Here is a 19903-nt window from a genome sequence, read left to right on the forward strand (position 1 = left end):
CGAATAAACAACAAAAGGGGCGGGGTAGGAGTACAGGGGCTCTAAGAAGTCAATATGACATCGTGGGAGGCCAGCCACGGCAGGGAAAACTTCCTTCCGCGGTCCAATCCTCCAAAGGCCGAACAGGAAGTTGACGCAGGCAGGTGAAGAGCTGCGTGGGGAGCACAGGCCTGGTTGCCACCTAGAGACCGCATGTGAGTCCCTCTGCAAAACGCCTGTCCCCACTGACTCAAATTTCCTCCAGCTGACTCTGCGGTGCAGATCCACAGGACCTGCGCTGCGGGACTGGAAACAACCACGACTGGGACGAAGGGAACTTAGTGTGGCCACCTGTAGCATGCTCCTAGCAGGGATGCACCCAGTGTCTCGGTTCTGGGCTGCTTCCCAGCCATGAAGCCCCGCCCTTCCCAGGCTGCAAGTCATTAAGCCCCGCCCTTTTCCAGCTCCGCATTCGGGAGTCCTGAGGCCACGCCCCACTCAGCACTGGCTCTGCCAGGCCTCCCCTCCCAGTCCGCCCGCCAGGGCGTCCAGGGACCCCGCTCTTAGCAGTCGCGCCCACGTACCCCCCACCACACGTCTTCAGGCTTCGCCCCTCGGTTCCTTCACTCCTAAGACCCCGCGCCTTGCCGGTCCGCCCCCTCCTCCTCCCTTGGACTCCTCCCCTCTCAGCCCTCGAGTCTTGAGGCCCCGCCCCTTAGGCTGCCCCCGCCTCTTGCGCATGAAGACCCGCCCTTTCTCCAGCCGCCCCGCCCCTCTCCCACTAAGTCCCGCCTCCGCCCCGCCTCCCGCCCCCTTGGGCGCTCCGTAGCAGTGACGTACGCTGCAGGCTGGGCACTCAGCAGGGCTCCGGCCAGCGGGCGGAGACCGATCCGGGATCTGTCCTAGCAGGAAGCGAATCCCGGCGGTCGTCGTCTCCGGTGCTCGCTCTCCGCCGCGGCGTCGCGCTCTCCCTTCGCGCCCGCAGCCCCGCAGCCTCTCCGTGGTCCTCGCGCACCTGCCTCCCCGGGTGAGTGTGGGCGCCTGCACGCCCGCCTGTCCTTGTCGCCTTGGCCTCTGCTCCCGGCCGGGCTCAGACCGGAGCTCTGGCTTCCCTTGCCCGGGCCGGCGGGGTGCCTGTCATCTGACGCTGCTGCGTCCCCGGTCCCGGGAGTCTCTCCTGACTTTGCGAGATGGTTTTATTTTCTCCTTTTGGAAGCACACTGAAAATTCTACACAGACTAGTCTGTTGTCAGAAGTAAAGATCAAATGATGCCATTAATAATTTAGCCGTGTCGAAGACCATGGTGGCATTCTACGGAGCTGGAGTTTTAGTTCCTGAGTGGTCTCGTATCTTGAGTGTGAATTTTACGGATATGTTGATGAAAATTTTTTTTAAAAAACTAACTTAGTTAATTCCAAAACTCCTTAAACTAATTTAAACACGCTGGCTCTGGGTTGTATCTCTAAATAGGAAATGATTTAATAAGGTCATTCTTAGGTTATCTATGTCTGGAATATTTACACAGAGTTACATTTTATCTGGCGAGAAGTATGTAGGGCAGGGCTGTTTAAATCCTAATGTGGAGCATTGTTGGGGCGATCTCATATGTGCTGAATAAAAGTTTCGTTTGCTATCCTGGTACAGTTGTAGGAAGTTCGAATATAGTCGACTTGAGACTTTTAACAGCTCCTGGGGCTCAGCTGCAACTATCTGCACACCATAAAATGTGAGTCTCGATGGTGGTCATGGTACAAAGGTTGGCCGCCGAACAGCAGCATTTCTGTACAAATTAACTCAACTTCAAGATATCTTGGCTTGTGGTTTTCCAACTGGGAAATGTTTAGTGAAAAAAGTTACCTTAGTGCCCTCTAGCATTAATTTTAGAAATAGCCAAAATGTTACAAGGGGACCAAAGGAAGAGTCAGAAACAATGCAGCTCTTCAGAATAGCTCATTGACTTTTAAATGTCATTTTTGGGGTTTTCCATTGTGCAGGAGTAAACATGCACAGTGGTAAACAAGTCTTTTTAGGCTGATGCTCATCTGCCCATAGTGTTTTTATTTTGTGTGTGTGATCTGTTACTTATTTTTTTTCCTTCTCTTTTCTAGTTATGTATCTACTTTCAAAAGTTACTTGTAAATGACAGGGACCTAATACTACCATTAAGAAAAGATTATTGTGATTAAATGTAGTATAGAATATACATATGCTCTATTATCTAGACACATGAGCAAGAAGAGAGAACGACTATGATATTTTATGGAAACTGCCACCAGGTATTAAAAACAAAGGTGGTAAATTATAGTTCATAGGGGCTTATCTGAAAGGGATTTTCCCCTGTTTATGTGATCAAGTTTTAAAATAACAGTGGCCAGGAAATCTGAGAGAGGCCAAAGGCTCTTCTGTCATCCTGTTGTGACTTTGCCGGGAGTCTGTGGTGGATCATTTATTGTTTAGACAACTGGTCTGTATCTGGGTTCTGAAAGGCAGTCGCCTTTAGACAGTTTTAAAGATTTCCACCATGCAAGGTCTGAATATATAGGCAGTCCACATTTTAAAAAATTCACTAGTTTTAAAATTTCTCCTGGTACATAAGGCTCCACTTAGCATACATAAAATGCCAGTTTAAAAATAATCAGGTTTGGAAGTACAATACAGTGGGTAGAGCTCTCCCTAGTATGTGTGAAGCCCTGGGTACCAAAATTTTCATTTTTCTGTATTAAAACATCGTATTTAAACATAAAAGATTGATAAAAATGTTACAATTTGAATACCTCTCACACAGTATAATGGGGATTCTCAGAAAGAGATACTTTGCAACAGTTTATAAACTGGCAATTTAGTATCAGGGTGATACACACAAGCTGAAGGCTTGATTTACAAAATAATTTTCCAGGTTGATGGTCTTGTTGTTTTATAGAGGAGAAAACAAGAGGCTCAGAGAAGTAAATACTTGCATTGGCTTTGGAGGGGCAAAGTCCAGACTCTGGATATGCAGAGGAGTCTTCTGACAGTGAAGTCCCCCACCCTGTTTGAACAGGGCTTGCCTTGGGTTTCTGTTTGCCTGGTGAACTATTGAGACTCCCTTGTAGAACTGGTCTGGAGATTTGAAGATGCTGATAGTCCATGCATGGACTCTGGAGCTAATTGAAAATTCTGTCTTCTTCTTTAAGGCCTCGAGCAGTGACCCAATGCAGTAGCATCATTTCTGGTGTAGTTCCAGCATGTAATAAGTATTATGTGCTTTTCATTTTGATGGGCTTATAGGATTTAACATTGCCGTCTAATCCTGGATTGATTTCATTATAGCTGAGCAGTGTATGAAGTTTCTGTTTAGGATAAAGCTTCAATTTTTTTTCCTTCATGTGAGTTAGATTGTTGCTCCCAAATACAGTAGCTGTCTCTTAAATGTTATTCAATTAACTCTAACCTTAGGGGCTGAAACATGCTCCAGGCTCAAGATGTTCAGGACTATGAGATGGCTCAGCAGGTAAAAGCACTTGTCCGGAACCCTGATGCCCTGAGTTTGAGCTCATGACAAACAACTTCTGTTAATTGTCCTCTGACTTCCACACATATGCCATGTCACATAGTCATAAGCAAATAATTGTAATTTAAAAATTAAATATTAAGATGTTATCCTACCTCCATCTCCTGAGCCCAGGGATTATAGGCTTGCAGCTCTGCCCCTGTGTTTGTGGTGCTGGGATCAAACCTACTTTCATGCTAGGTAGGTAGTTCATCAGGGAAGTTTTATCTTTAGTCCAGGACAAATTTTATCTATATCTATCTATCTATCTATCTATCTATCTATCTATCTATCTACTATCTATCTATCTATCTAGTGTATATAATTTTTGTGTGCATATACATGGTATACCTGTGGAAGTCAGGGGACAGTTCTGTGGAGTCAGTTTTGGTCAAACTCAGGTCATCATGTTTGCATGGAAAGTGTTTTTTCACTTGCTTCACCATCTTGCTGCTACATCCTCCTCTCCATTTTCTTTTCTTTTTTGTTTTTTGTTTTTTTGAGACAAGTTTCTCTGTATTGTTTTGGAGCCTGTCTTGGAACTCACTCTGTAGACCAGGCTGGCCTTTGCTCCTGAGTGCTGGTATTAAAGGCATGCACCACCAACGCCTGGCTTCTTTTCTCTTTCTCTCTCTTTCTTTCTTTCTTTCTTTCTTTCCTTCCTTCCTTCCTTCTTTCTTTCTTTTTTTTTGAGGTAGGGTCTCACTATGAAGCACTGGCTGTGTAGACCTCTAACCCACAGTGATACACTTATCTCTTCCTCCCAAGTGTTGTAATTAAAGGCTTATACCATTATACCTAGCTTATACAATCAATGTCTTTTAATGAAAATGATTCATGGATTTTTAAAGAAAATTTATTTGTGTGTGTGTGTGTGTGTGTGTGTGTGTGTGTGTGTGTGTGTGTGTAATCATAAATATAAATGCCTGTAGAGGCCAGAAGAGGGTATCACACACATGCACCTGGAGCTAGAGGTGGTTGTGAGCTGCTTGACCTGGGTGTTAGGAACCAAACTTGGGTCCTCTGGAAGAACAGCAAGCTCCTTTAACCGCTGAGCCATCTCTCCAGCTACCCAAACCTATCTTCCTTCCTTCCTTCCTTTTCTTTCTTTCTTTCTTTCTTTCTTTCTTTCTTTCTTTCTTTCTTTCTTATAGCTCAAGCTTCAAGAGTATCCCATGAGATGTAATACACCTAAAGGAATGAAATGGCAGAGTCCTTTGGATAGATGTGTAAGAAAACAGGGACAGTTGAACTGGGGCCACCTGTATAGGGGTTTTTCTTATTGGAACTGTTAGGAATACAAGGAAACTAATATCCTAATATAAGTGAAAAATCATCCTCTGGCTTAAATATGAATAATTAATATTTGCTTGGTAACATGCTTTGTTTTCCTTTTGGGAGGAGTCGAGGGTACAGATAATTGAGAACTAACCAGAGTTAAATAACTTAATTTTAAACACTTAATAAAAAAATAACATATTTTTGAGACATTAGGTAAAGTTTAGAGGCACCAGAGGAAATGTATTTATAACAGTATGCTTTCATTTGATAGATTTTAGTGAGCAGGTGATCTTAAAGCATAAATATTAGTATAGTAGTAACATTAAAGTTTGAGAAATTACCACAAATACACCAAAATATTCTGTGAGTACCGAAGCCTAGGGAATAAAACCTGGAGCACAATTCCGGCATCGTTAGAACTGTTGTTAGTGTTAAATAGAGAGGAGATAATTGGATATGCAGAAAACATTGGTCAAGTGAAACCATAACACCAAAGCACATTCCTTCAGTGTATATTCACATAGGGTGAATACTAACATTCATGCTGACTAATTCACACCAGGGAAGCTCCCGGCCAAAACACAGGCATCTTTTGTATTTGTATGTGACATCACTTGTTATTGTATTTGAAAGTAACTGGGGTTGGAGAGATGGTTCTTCAGTTAAGGACACTTGTTGTTCTTCCAGAGGACCAGAATTTGGTTCTAAACATCCTTGTTGGGTGGCTCACAATCACCTACAAATCCAGCTCCAGGGAATTTAGTGCCCTCTTCTAACCTCTGTAGACACCCACACATATGAAGCATATACTTACACAGATACATACAAATAAATAGAACTGTGTTTATTTTTTATTTTAGAGAAAGAAACCAGATGATTAACCTTTACAGGGTGAGCTCTTCTGTGGCAGAGTTTTGGTTGTGATGGATCTTTGCATCTGGGTACTATCAAGACTGGCAGATATATAGGAAGATAAATTGAAGCCATATATTTAAAATCTACAAAGAGGTTCAGTGGCAGGGCCTGTAGTTCAGGTACCTGGGAGGCTGATGAGGCAGGAAACTGAACTCAGGTTTTTATAGCTTATGTGGGCACTGTGAGAAGATCCCACCTCAAAAAAAAAAAAAAAAAAAAAAAAAAAAAAGTCTAGTGTGTATGGAGCCCTGGATTCCATTTATACTACTGTATAAAACTGGATTTAGTGGCACTTGTCTACCCAACACTCAGGAGGCAGAGGCAGGAAGATCCCTATGAGTCTGAGGCCAGCTTTGGCTATGTGAGATCCTTCCTATGCCCCAACCCAGGTTAAAATCTGAAGGTGTTTATGTCAAAGTACATACCTTCCTTTGTATTAATTAAGTTCTCTCTCTCTCTCTCTCTCTCTCTCTCTCTCTCTCTCTCTCTTCTTCTGTGTCTCTCTCTGTCTCTACACACACACACACACACACACACACACACACATATGGAAATAATTTAAAATGCATTTTTCTCTTAAAACAACTTGATACAACAAGCGTAGCATATTTATTCTTGTTTTGCAGGTGTGAAAATAAAGATTCAAAGTCTTAAATGTTACTTAAAGTTAACTAACTTGCTTAAGGTTAGGTATTCCTTTAGAGTTTTAGAAGCATGTCTGAAGATGGACCATCTCAGTATTCCCAAGGTGGTAGGCTCTTCCTTGCAACATTTCTCTGCTTCCTAGTGTTAGGAGTAATCTGAGCAAATAATTTACTTCATATTGTGATTTAATCCAGATACTTCAAATTTTGAAAAATCAAGGTCACTAAATTTTGTTGCTTTTTTTTTTTTTTTTTATGACAGAGTCTTGCCATGTGGCCAGGCTGGTGCCATTCTCTTGCCCTTGTGGTAACACTAGGCTTTGTGGTTTCAGGCTCTTGTGTGTGTGCTTGTCTGTTTTGTTTCTGTGGGTTTTGTGTTTTTTTTTTTGTTTGTTTGTTTGTTTGTTTTGAGAGACGGGGTTTCTCTGTGTAGCCATGGCTGTTCTGGAAATCACTTTGATAGACCAGGCTAGCCTTGATCTCAGAGATCCACCTGGCTCTGCCTCCCAAGTGCTGGGATTAAAGGTATGTGCTACCAACACCCATCTCTTTTTGTGTTTTTAATGGCAAATAGATGAACACAAAGCTTTGACACTTGTGATAAAGCTATAGACAGGTTGGTAATTAACTTTTCTAGCTAGAGATTTTTTCAGGAAAACCAACAACTGCTTAAAAATAAAGGAGAAGAATGTTCTGGAGAAATTTTGAAAATAACTTTTATTACTTACTGTATTGGCATTGATCTAATGGTTATGACCCTTTTGGTAAGGAATCATTGAAGACTCTGTGTGTGTGTGTGTGTGTGTGTGTGTGTGCGCGCACGCGCGCGCGCGTGCTACAATAAGTCTTTACTCCATCCACCAGAGCCCTGCCTGCCACGTGGGTGCTTTCCACTAGGCCACCTGAGTTCTGCCCACTGCCACGTTAAGGCCCTAAATAACATAGAGACTTATATTAGGTACAAATGCTGCTTGGCCAATGACTAGGATTTTTCATCCCCTAGCTCAGTCTTAATTATCATAAATCTATATATTTTATAAGACTTATTTTATAGAGAACGCCTTCCGCTGGCACCCTCTCTTGCCGGCGGATCACATGGCGACTCCAGAGCAGAGACCAGGAGGAAGAGAGAAGGGGAAGGACTTCCTTCTTGCCCTTGCTTATATATGAGTCTCCCTGCTATGTCACTTCCTTCCTGGATCTCTACTACATCTTTAAATCCTTTAAAGGATTTAAAGGATTCCCAGAGTCCTCCTTGACTCCTAGTCCCACCTAACTTGCTGCCTCATTGGCCAAACAGTGCTTTATTCAACAATAAGATAAATATACACAGAAGGACATTCCCCATCACTGTGTGTTTCCCTTATACCTTAATTCATTTAAAAAATGCTTGAGGGGCTGGAGAACTAAGCAGTTAAGAGCACATGCTGCTTTTTCAGAGGACCTGAGTTCTGTTCCCAGCACCCATATCAGGCTGTTCTTTAAGTCCCTGCAACTCCAATGTCAGAAGATCCAGTGCTGTGTTTTGGCCTCAGGGTGCCCGCACACAAATGGCACACGCACACACGCACGCACGCACACACACACACACACACACGTTAAAAAATTCGTGTGTTTTCCAGAGACCAGGCACTGTTCTCAGTCCCAGGGATGCAGTGACTATACCAAGGCCAAGTCCTTGTGCTGAGTGACATTTCATTGTTGTTTTGAATTAAGTTAATTATAGACTTTTCATTCCAGTATGTAATCAACAGGGTTGACTCTAAAGTTGGGAAATAGACAGTTGTCAAAACAGTGTAATTTGAGGGCTATTGAAAGACTTATTTGCCCTAAAATCTTCTCCTTCTCCTGGAGACGCCCAGTGCACTGGGTTATAGCACTGCTTCATCTCTGCTGCACATAAATACTGGGAGGTTTCATTACTCATCACAGTGTCAGGACGAAAGGCTGTGAAAATAAATAGGACCCAGGGCTCATGTGTTGGTATAAGAGGAGTTGGTGCAATTTAAATTGTAGCCATTGCTCATTGGGCTTTTGCTATGTGCCAATACTATGCCACAAGAATAATTGAGTCATATTGACTAGTCACAGTGTCACCATTGGGGACTGGCATTGTGACTCGTTTTACATATTGGGAAACGGACAGAGATAAGGAATTTGCTCAAGCTCACAGCCAGCATTCAAATCCCCTTAGCACATAGTAGGTACTTATGTGGACAGAGCGTTTATACAGATGCATGGACTTCCTCTGTTCAGCTGTGGTGGCAGAAGGTGGAAAGTGGAAAGCCTTGTGAAGTGAAGGGGAGTGGAGAGAGGCATGAGGGGTGGGAACGGGTGGGCAGACAGGAGGGCATTCCTTCATGACTGCTTGCTCCTCAGGCTTATGCCTCTCTGTGGAAGCCCTGGGGCTTTTAAACATGAGTGTTTATGGGTCTCCTTCCCTGGTAAGAGGCCATAGGCACATCCAAGAGGTCTTGTTTTTTTACTAATCATTAACTCCGTCAAATTAATTTATTTGGGTTTCAGTTTTCTCATTGCAAAATGGAGGCAATGCTGTTTAGTTGGAGTGCCTGTTTTTTTTTGTTTGTTTGTTTATTTTAATTTAATTTTTTTAACATCCCAACCAAACTTCCCCCTCCCTCTCCTCTTTCCAATTCCTGCCCCCACCTTCCCTTTTAAACCCCCCTCCTCCATCCACTTCTCCTCCACTGTTTCTCTTCAGATACAGGAGGGCCTCCCCTGGATATCAGCCAGCTAAGGTAGATGAAGTTGCAGAGAGATTGGGCTCCTCCTCCTCTTCTTATTTTTAAAGGATTTTAATTGACTTAACTTCTGATTATTTAATTGCAGCTGTTCAGTCACAGAATGGTTCAGAATGTCCCGGTGTTGATCATTGTCTCTCCTTCCTTTGGTCGTGTGTAATGGGGAACTCCTCATCCAAGAGGAAAAGCAAGGGGTGTACTAGAGGGTTAGGTAGAATCTTGAAGGTGGTGGTCACTGTTCATTTTGAAATTTAACCATGCAACAGAATTACCCTGGGAGCTGGTAAAAACACAAAGAAGGCGAGGGCAGGGCCCATGTGTCAGCATTTAATAAGCTTGCCTTTGATTTACAGGCATCCTAACATTTGAGAAGCGCTGGCTTAAAGCTTTCCTTCCTCCTGTTGTTAGCAAGGGCTTCAACAATGAAAGCAAGTGGTTTGGATTCTGCAGGAGATGGGGGGAAGAAGGAAGTGAAATTTCCCCTGCCAGAATCCTTTCACTGACTTTTTTTTTTTTTTTTTTTTTTTTTTTATCTTACTGAAGCATTTATACCGAGTCAGGGCAATGCAGTGTTAAATTTCATAACTGAATTAAACCATAATGACTTCTAGCTTTAACCATTTTTGTTTAGATATGAATTCATGTGTCACATTTAAACTGTCATAAAAATAGCAGGAATAAATATGTGCTCGAATAGGTCACAAGCAAAGAATATTTTAAAAGCCTTCATTAGATTTCTTTAGCATGGAGTACTGAATAAGCAGAGTCAGTGGTACCAGTCATACCAGGCAAAATGCTAGTAGGAAAGAGGACTTTCCTCAATGATGCAAATAACAGCAGTGTTTGCAGCAGTTAGGGAGCAAACAAGGGTAGCTAAGCATTGAGGGACTCACAACAGCGAGAAGGCCACCATTCTCCAGAGATCACCAGAGCTGAAAGCTGGCACTAGGGAGGAGGGCAAGTGGGAGCTGCGGCTTTGAGGCTGAGCTAGAGGAAGGGAGGTTCCCTCACTTCTGCCTCAGGCCTTGGCTGGTGGCTGCCATTGGCAGAACCCAGCCAGGGAGCTAAGCAATGCTCTCTGCAGATTTATCCTCCCCACAACTGCAGAGTAGATGGTACAGCTGTGGGAGAGCAGATGGAGAAGAGCTAGGAGATTAATTAGAACCCCTGGGAATCGGCAGCATTCTCTTGGTGAACTTTAAATAACTTGTTAGCATTGTGATGTATCTGTAAAATGCTTGGGATTACATGTATATGACATAATGAAGATAAGTTTATTCAGTTCCTCATTTAACTAAACATCTGTCTATCTATGTATATTTCCAGTAAGAAACAATCTATGCATTTGAAAGAATTTTTATTAATATGTCATTATGCCTTTCTATGTCTATTAAATAATTTTCATTACTATATCACTTTTCATCATTTGACATTCTTGGTTTAATTGAGTAAGTGGGTTTCAGTTAAAAAATAACTTTAAATAACTAAAGAAATTATTTGCAAAGTCCTTTGCATTCTTAAGCTTGTATTTCTTACTTACTTGGTCAGTGTTTGTTTATTTGAGGCAGGGTTTCACTGTGTAGTGTGAGCTATTCTGGAACTCCTGGAGTTTCTCCCCACTAGTGGAGATTACAGCCGTGGGCTGCTGTGCCCGGCTTTACCTTGACTTTCCTGATAGGAAAACACCCAATGGAGTAACAGCTAGTAGAAATAAAGCAATGATAAGTTCCCTCCTGTTTACTCCAGCTTCACCCAGTGATCTATTTTTTGTGTATCCTGTAGATTGAACCCAGGACACTTGCTAAGGGCAGCTGTTACCCCTAGTCAATCTTTTTGTTTGTTCTTTTAGTTTTTTGAGACATTGTTTCTCTGTGTAGCTTTGGAGCCTTTCCTGGAACTGGATCTGTAGACCAGGCTGGCCTTGAACTCAGAGATCCTCTTGCCTCTGCTTCCCGAGTGCTGGGATTACAGGCATGCACAACCATCACCTGACCCCCTAGTCAATCTTTATTCCAGAAAAGTTTCTTACTTTGGATACACTGACTAAAGGTACTACTCTACTTAAAAAGATTGTATAAAGGCTCTTAGGATACAAGCAATATCTTCCTCCAAAATAAAAAATGATACACATTTTCTTTCTTCTCTCGATGAATCCACTGAAAGAGAAGCTCTGTCCCCTAGTTTTCAGGAAGCTGTAGTAGATACTTTTCATACAGCTGTGACAGAACACCAGCTCCAAGCAACTTAAGGGAAGGGATATTTTGGCTCTCAGTTTGAGCGGAGGCATTCCATTGTAGGGAAGGTGTGGTGGTGGGAGCATGTGGCAGTTAGTCGCATTACTTCCGCAGTCAGGAAGTAGAGGGATGAGCTTTGGTGCTCAGCTGGCTTCCCTTTTCCCTTTAAATTCTACATCTCAGACCCTTGTCTGTGCAGTAGTGCTGCGCTGATAGGGTAGGTTTCCCTCCTCAGTGAAACCTTTTGGAAATATTCTCACAGTCACACTCAGCAGTGTGTCTTCTAGGTGATTATACATGAAGTAACAAAAAAAATTGCTTTCATCCGCCGACCGACCCAGGAACTAGAGCCCTCACCCAGGAGGAAGGAAGCAGAGACAGACATCCACAGATATACACTGAGCCGAAATCGGGAATTTAGTTGAAGAGAGGGAGGAATGAAGAACGAAGGGGTCTGTACCAGGCTGGAGAAACCCACAGGAACAGTTGGCCTGAACAAGGGAGAGCACATCGACCCCAGATGCTGTTGGGGAGACCAGTACAAGACTGATCCAGACCCCTGAACATGGATGTCAATAAGGAGGCCTCTGCACTCCAGGGAGCCTCTGGTGGTGGATTAGTATTTTTCCCTGGTGCAAGAAGGGACTTTGAGAGCCCATCCCATGTGAAGGGTTACACTCTGGCCCTGGACACATGGGGAAGGGCCCAGGACCAGCAAAGGAAGATTTGGTAGACTTTGCAGCGCCCCCGTTGAGGGCCCTACCCTGCCTGGAGAGTGGTGGGTGGATGGGGTGGGGGGTGGGCCGGGGTGGGGGAGGAGGGTTGGGGGTGAGGGGAGGGAGAGGGAGAAGGGACTTGAAATAAGCTTGTTCCCTAACTAGAACTAATAAAATAAAAAAAAATTGCTTTCCTTTCCTTTTATATGTATGTGTATGGGGTGTTTTGTCTGCATTAGATCCAGAAGACTGCATTATATCCTCTTGGACTCAATTTACAGCCAATTGTGAGCCACCATTTGTGTGCTTGGAATCGAACTCTGGTTCTCTCTCTAGCTCCCAATTTAGTTATGTTTAATGAAGGTTAGCCATCATAACCATATCACCTAGTACTAAGAAAATTAATCAGATACCTGGCTGTGAGAATTTTGCATTTTGATTGCAAATATTATTGTAAATGCTGTAATTAAGTTTTAAAAATAGATTTATCAGCCTTTTTTTTTTGTTTGTTTTGTTTTGTCTTTTTCAGTAGACTGTGTGATAAAAATGAGAAAAAGGTTTGGGATCAGCTCATTGGCACTGTCATGTAGAATATTCCAGTGTTTTCTCTGAAAGTGATTTTCTTTATTTATTTTAAAGAGGCAACTTCAAGTGTTTGTAACGACTTCTGAAAGTCTGGTTTATTTAAAAATAAATTTTGTTATTGCACTTACTTGGTTTGTGTGTGGAGGGGTGTGTGAAAGTGTACCAGTGTGTTTGTGTGCAGTGATCAGAGGACAATTTATGGGTGGGGTCCAGGATTCAAACTCCGGCACCTTCACTAGTGGTACAGTCTCGTATTTATTTGATGCTGATAGAACTTGTGTCCCTGGGGAGAGAATTGGGGTGTTGGCTTATGAACAGCTCTTTGAATTTCCCTGATTTAAGGATTGAATTAAGCCAGAGAGAACTTTTCTCCTCTCCCTTGTTATTTTATTTATTTTACTAAAATTAGGGGAAGCATTTGTGTTTTGGTCTGTGGGCACAGTTTACTGTTTGTTATCTTTTTGAGGTTAGTATTTGGTGAAGGAACAAAGAATGTGTGTGTGTGTGTATGCTGGTGAGGTTCGCATGTGTTCCTCTACTTTTCCTGTTCACATTTGATCTTGAAGGTTAGAAGACAAGATGACTCGTCTGTCTGTTATGATGTTGTACACACTCCAAACAAAAGCAGGCCTTGTGTCTACCACTGGGATGACAGAGGAAACAGATGAGCAAAAAGCATAAAGTCAGTCACCATTTATTCAAGTGGAATTGAGGAGGCTAATGTTATCTTAAGAAAGATTTTTCTGTTGGGGAAGATGGGGAGGCGGGGATGGGAATTGAGTGAGTTTGACCATATGACTAGACATCATGCAAATATTTTAAAAGCCAGAGAAAATGTTTATTTCAATCAGAATTTGATATTCCATTTAGTAATAGATTCTAATTTCTCTTCCTTCCCTCCCTCCCTCCCTCCCTCCCTCCCTTCCTTCCTTCCTTCCTTCTCTTTCATCAAGGAAGGCCACATAGATTAGGAATTTATAAATGAGTTGTTTATTAGGCAATTTTAACGAGCTGTTAAAAATAGAGACCATCCAGTGCTGGCGTGCATGTTTCGTGGGAATGCAGGCCACTTTTTAGTAAAGGCGTGTTTCTGGATCTGGTCCAGGCTTCATGGACTTCGGTCCTTCAGAACCTTTAGATCTTGGCTCCTTGGAATACAACATTGACATAGATTAACATGTACCTTTGAAACAGAGGAAGACCATACAAGATTTATGACTTACCCAAATGGAAGACGGTTAGGCTCCTGTGTCAGCTTCAGGACATATGGTCAGCACAATGACACACTGACAAGTGGATTTCAGTGTGCTCGCATTTTCTTCTTGCAGCTGAGAGCTGAGGTCTGAATAACTTGCTGAGGGACAGGAGCAATATGCTTTCAGCTGATCTGGCCCCAGAAGCTTTGAAAAAATCTTTAAGGATTTATTTATTTATTTATTTATTTATTTATTTATTTATTTTTAAGAGAGGGCCTCACTATGTAGCTTTAGCTGGCCTAGAACTTGATATATACATCAGCCTGGCCTCAAACTCATAGAGATTCTCCTGCCTCTGTTTCTTGAGTGCTGGGATTAAAGACATTTGCCCCCTTCATCCCAGGTTAATCTGTTCATATATGCATACCCAATAAGGCATGATCAGATTGTGACTCCTGTGGCTGCTGCCCTCTTTCAAGTCCAAGGCCTCTCTTCAGTACCCGTGTTCCGTGTTCTTGTTGGACCTGGAGTTCCCCTCAGGTTTCCATTGCTAGCTCCAAACTCCACTGCTAGCTGGTGAGATAGGGAAGAACTGGCCATGCAGAAACTGTACCATTCCTCCCAAGTATCAGTTTTAATATGCACTTAGTATATCTCCTTTAAACAGTTGTTTTCTTGTTTCTTGTGTATTACTGAAATGATGAATTGGTTTATAGTATTTACCACTCTGGGAGGCTTCTCATTTATTACAGGATCCAGTGGGGCTGACAAGATGTCTCTGCAGAGTGGGAAAAGGTGCTTGCTGTGCAAGCCTGTTGACACGAGTCCCATCCCTGGAAGCCATGTGAAGATGGAAGGACAGGACTAACTCACCAAGTGCAATTGTATCCACCTCCCCCAAAGAATACATTTTAAACAAGGACTCAGTAGTGATGTATTTTGTAAGGGGAAGAATCTTTTTGAAAACAAATCATTGTTTTCTAGACTATACTAATAAAATGCATTTTCACACCTTATTTTTGTATAATTGTAGTTCTAGCTATATATCCATTTGGTTTAAATGTGCCAAAATGAAATTTGATCTCATTTTGCATTTCATATTATCAGTAAAGAATGGTTGAGCCAGGCTTTGGTGGTGCACGCTTTTAATCCTAGCACTTGGGAGGCAGAGGCAGGTGGATCTCTGTGAGTTCAAGACCAGCCTGGCACAGAGAAACCCTGTCTCGAAAACCAAAACAAACAAACAAACAAACAAACAAACAAGAATGGTTGGATATTGTACACTGAAGTGCACCTCAGTAGGCTTATCTGTGGTAAGAAGTCCTCTTTTGAGCAATGGTTTGAGCTTCAGTGTATAGCACAGTAGTAAATTATTTTTGTGTTGTAAAATTCCTGAGTAATGGGCCCACAAGATGGCTCAGCAGGTAAAAGAAAACCAGACAACCTGAGTTCAATCCTTGGATTCCATTTGGAAGAATTGGGTCCCAAGAGTTGTCCTCTGACTTCCATACATTTGAGCGCGCACGCACACACACACACACACACACACACACACACACACACACACACACATTGAATTGGTTAGAATTGGTCAGGCATGGTGGTGTTCACTTTTAATCTCAGCACTCAGGAGTCAGAGGCAAGTGGATCTCTGGGAACTCAAGAGCAGCCTCAAATACATAGTGAATTCCAGAACAACCAAAACAACAACAACAACACTAAAGCAAAAATAAGTAAAACAAAGTATTTTTTTTAATTAATAAGGTATAGAGTTCTGTTTATGATAAAACCACTGTTTCCCATGTCTCAAAATATTTTCTGAGAATGGATAAGTTTTAAAAGATATTTTATTTGAAGTTATTAAGTTAAAAAGCAGATAAACAGTTGTCTGGAACACACTCTCATGTAGCTGTTGGTAGAATATTCTGTCCCTAATATCTTGCTAATGAGGCCTTGATTCCAGGTTCACTGCAGTCTGTATTCTGCCCTGAACCCTTCACAATGCCTACTCTGTAAACTGTTAGTTAATAGGTCCTGTGGCCCCATTTAGACTAGTTTTCCTTTTGGAGCTCTTTGACACCCCCCCCTCCTGCTTTCTTGCTGGCCTCTGACTCTGCCTGCTTGTTTCTCCTCCCCAGCCCATTGCTTCTCATCCTCTTGGCAGTCTGCACTTGGCATTTTGTACCCTCTTCTTCGGGTCATCATGTCAGCCTCATTGTTCAAACTCTCATCTTTATGTAGAAATTTCCAGAATTTATTTTGGTATCTTTTAGACAGTATTTTTACACTGATGAGTTCTTGAAACTTAGACATTCCTTCCAGATCGCTCTTCTGTTTCTTACATGGCACCACCCTTGCCCCAGAGCCCCTGTTCAGAGCTCACATTCACCCTTCCCATCATCACTTGGTAGGTTTTGTTGGTTACCCAGCACTGTTCTGCCTCTGGAAGATTCACTTTGGCTACTACACCTTTTGATCTGAATGCCAGCATCATGAATTTTCCTTCCAAACATGTCTTCCCCCTGTGTAGATGGATTTTTCTTTGGGCCACCAGCTCACAAAAACCAAGCCAAGCAAACAAAAAACAAACAAACAAATGTCATGGAGACTTAGTAATAATCATAAAAGCTTAGCCATAGCTTAGACTTGTTACTAACTAGCACTTACAACTTAAATCAACACATTTCTATTAATCTGTTTTGCCACAGGGCTCATGGCTTTACCTGCCCTCCAGCATTATCTTCCTCCCTCTGCATCTTCCGACAACCCCACCTCCTTCTTCCCTGAAGCCTTCTCTCTGCCCCGAAAATCCTGCCTCACTATTGGCCATTTAGCTTTTTTTTTTGGAGGGGGGAGGGTGTTATTTTTTTGTTTTATTGTTTTTGGGTTTTTTGAGACAGGGTTTCTCTGTATTGCTTTGAAGCCTGTCCTGGAACTTGCTCTGTAGACCAGGCTGTCCTTGAATTCACAGAGACCCACCTGCTTCTGCATCCTGAGTGTTGGGATTAAAGGCGTGCACCATCACTGCCCCGCATTCCATTTAGCTTTTTATTAGACCAATCACAGTGATGTATCTTCACACAGTGTAAAGGAATATTTCACAACACCTCCGTTGGCTCTTTCTCTCAGATTGGTTTTATACTTAGAGGGTTCTACATCTAACTGGAACTGATGATGACAGTCCCCTGCCCAGTTAAGAGTCCCCAGTGGCTGCTCACTAACCTTCACAATCCAAGCTCTCGTTGGAGGAGTTGGGTGTTGTGATAACTAATCTTGGCTGTCAGTTTGACACATTTGGGAAGAAGGAACCTCAGATGATTAGTTGCCCATGTCTTGTGGTCATTTTTGTGATTGCTAGTAGACAGGGCCCAGCCCAGTGGGGATGGTACCACCCCTGGGAATGTGATGGACTCTATAAGAAAGGCAGTTGAAGGTCAGCCTGGTAATGTACCAGTGAGCAGTGTCTCTCTGGTTTCAAGCTCTGCTCAGTGTCTGCCCTGGGAATGATGGTCCATGACCTGTACTTGCAGACATGAGCACTGTCTTCTCCAAGTTACTTTTGGTCATGTTGTTTATTCCAGCAACAGAAAGCAAAGTAGAACAGGTTTCAAACCCTCTTTGTTTCTCTGTAACCCTTGATCTACTGTTCCACCACAGCAAGCATCGCACCCCTGCCTGTGTTTGGTTTAGCTTTCTGGACTTGTCTTCCTATTCTTTCTCACACTGACCCTTGTTTGGAATGAGTCAGTCTTAACCATCTTTTAGGACTTTCTTGGATTACCTCTTTCAAAAGTAGCCTTTTGGGTTAGTTTAGTGGTAGAGTGCCTGCCTGGAGTATGCAAGGCAATGGGTTAAATCCCCAGTATTGAAGCTAGATGTTGGTGGTGGTGGTGGCGCACACCTTTAATCCCAACACTTGGGAGGCAGAGGCAGGTGGATCTCTGTGAGTGTGAGGCCAGTCTGGTCTACAAAGCAAGTTCCAGGACAGCCAGAGCTGTTACACAGAAAAAACCTGTCTTGAAAAACCAAAATAAAAATAAAAAAAGAAAATCCCTATTATTGAGAACACCCCCTTCCCACTACCCTTTAAAAGCTTGCATTTATGTTATGGCTATATATAGCATCCAAACCAGTTATGCAACATATATCTTCAATCACTCCCACTCTCAGTTTGTGATTGCAAGGTATGAGCCATCTAGTTCTCAGGAGTCTTTTCCACTCTTATAAACTATTGAGAGTGCCCCAGAGATTGCAGGCTGTCTGTAGTATTTACTGCATTAGATGTTAAAACTTAGAAAATTTTAAATGATTTAATCTGCTAAAATATCAGCATTAGAGTAAAGTAATGAAAACAGCATCTTAGGAAAAATGACGTCTAAGAAATGGAGGAGGTGGCATTGTTTTCCACCTTGGTGAGTCTCTCTGCTGGTCTAAGAGAGGCCATCTAGGTGTCACGCCTGCTCAGGCCCTCAGCTGGCTGCAGCTCAGTGCTTCTGTTGATGTCCTCTGTAGAAGGAAGATATGCCTTTACACACTCACGTGGCTGGAAAGGGAAGTTTTTCCACCTCTTCGGATAACTGTTTTCTTTTCGAGCCTTCACCCAAGCTACCCAGTGCTAGCTTCCCCCGTTCCAAGGGGACTCACACAAGCAGCGGTGACCTTCCCGTGCTCTGCCACGGGCTGCCCATCAGTCTATTTTGCCCTTTGAGTGTTCTTTCCCTGAGGGTGAATTGGGTTGTGGATGATCGTCTGGGAACACGATGTTGCACTGCATCATGTAGATTTTTAAGTTGTATGAAACACTGCTGTTCACTGACTCCGTATTGGTAATTTCCCACTATAGTCTGGAATGCTTGAATTTTGTCACTGCCAGTAAACATAGCTGTTTTTCCTCAAGTGACAGGCGTTGCTCGGGACAAAGAGCAGGACAGCAAAGGACTTCTAAGTTTGTCAGGTCTCAAGGTTGACTGGGCATCATTGGCCACTTTATTTATTTATTTTTTTCTAGTCAGGATAGTGTTTCTTGAAATAAAGGGCGGTTCCTGTCGATCACAACTCAGAACATCCGCCCAAGTCCTTTCCTCAATGCGCATGTGCCTCTGGGTGCTTCCCATCTCACCCCACAGAATGCTAAACACAGGTCAGGATGCGGCGGTCTTCGCTGCTTCACCAAGGTCGTTCTTCACATACACGGTGCTTTCTTTTCTCCAAGTGCCGGCCACTGTTATGGCTCCAAGTGCCGCTGCCTTCCTAACAGCTCCACGAGTGCTATCACCGTGGCTGCTGCATCGTTAGTTCAGAGGAAACCACAGGGAATTAAGCCAGTGTCTTAACAGTGAACTGAAATCAGTAAGACTTTGTTCGGGTGTCATGAAAACTAGCTGAGTAGCCCACAACAGTGGGATTACATCTTGCCTCAGAATTTACCTCAGGTCTTCCAGAGGAGGCGTGGAAACAGCAAGCTTAGAGTGGCTTGAGGATGGCCAGTGGCCCGTTGGAGACTCAGAGCTCATTTGTTTTCTGTCAGAATTCTGCAATGCAAAATAGCCATTGTAGTGGATTACCTCCATAATCTCTGTACTTGAGAAGCTGAGGCAGGAGGATTGCTGTGAGTTTAAGGACAGCCTGGGCTACAGAGTGAGATCCTGTCTCAAAATGCAAAACTAGAAAAATTTAGAGGTAATTTCAGACACACTTTTTATGAAGCCATAGCTAAAACTCCTTTCCTGTGCTATAAGGTGGACAATGCTGATCCCTTACGGGGCAGTCTTTTGACCTCTTTTATATAGAACTCAAGGGTCAACGTCTATGTTCTCCCACCTCTATCTAGTTGATGTGAATGGCTTGCTGCTATTAGGTGAAAGATTAAGTGATAAACTGGGATAATTGGGTGTTTACTGAATAACCTCTACTGTAGGGAACCTCAGTGTACACCTGGTACAGCAAACGCCATCAGCTGGACATTTAAGGGATATGCGTATGTCCATACATAAAAGTGAAAATTATTTGAGAAAATTGTTTCTGATGTTGGAGATTTAACTCAGGGACTTACCAGGACCTA

At 42.9% G+C, this 19903-nt stretch overlaps 1 protein-coding gene across 2 annotated transcripts in view; it reads left to right on the forward strand.

The window, feature by feature from the left end:
• The first annotated feature begins 817 nt into the window (after positions 1 to 817).
• Myo6 (myosin VI) overlaps positions 818 to 19903 on the forward strand; it is a 135105-nt gene continuing 116019 nt past the window's right edge. For both annotated transcript variants that reach the window (XM_035443823.1, XM_035443824.1), the window contains exon 1: positions 818 to 1006. The gene's annotated coding sequence lies outside the window, so the exon portion shown is untranslated. The remainder of the gene's footprint in view (positions 1007 to 19903) is intronic.

This window comes from Cricetulus griseus, chromosome 4 (assembly GCF_003668045.3).
Source record: "Cricetulus griseus strain 17A/GY chromosome 4, alternate assembly CriGri-PICRH-1.0, whole genome shotgun sequence".
Classification (NCBI taxonomy): domain Eukaryota; kingdom Metazoa; phylum Chordata; class Mammalia; order Rodentia; family Cricetidae; genus Cricetulus; species Cricetulus griseus.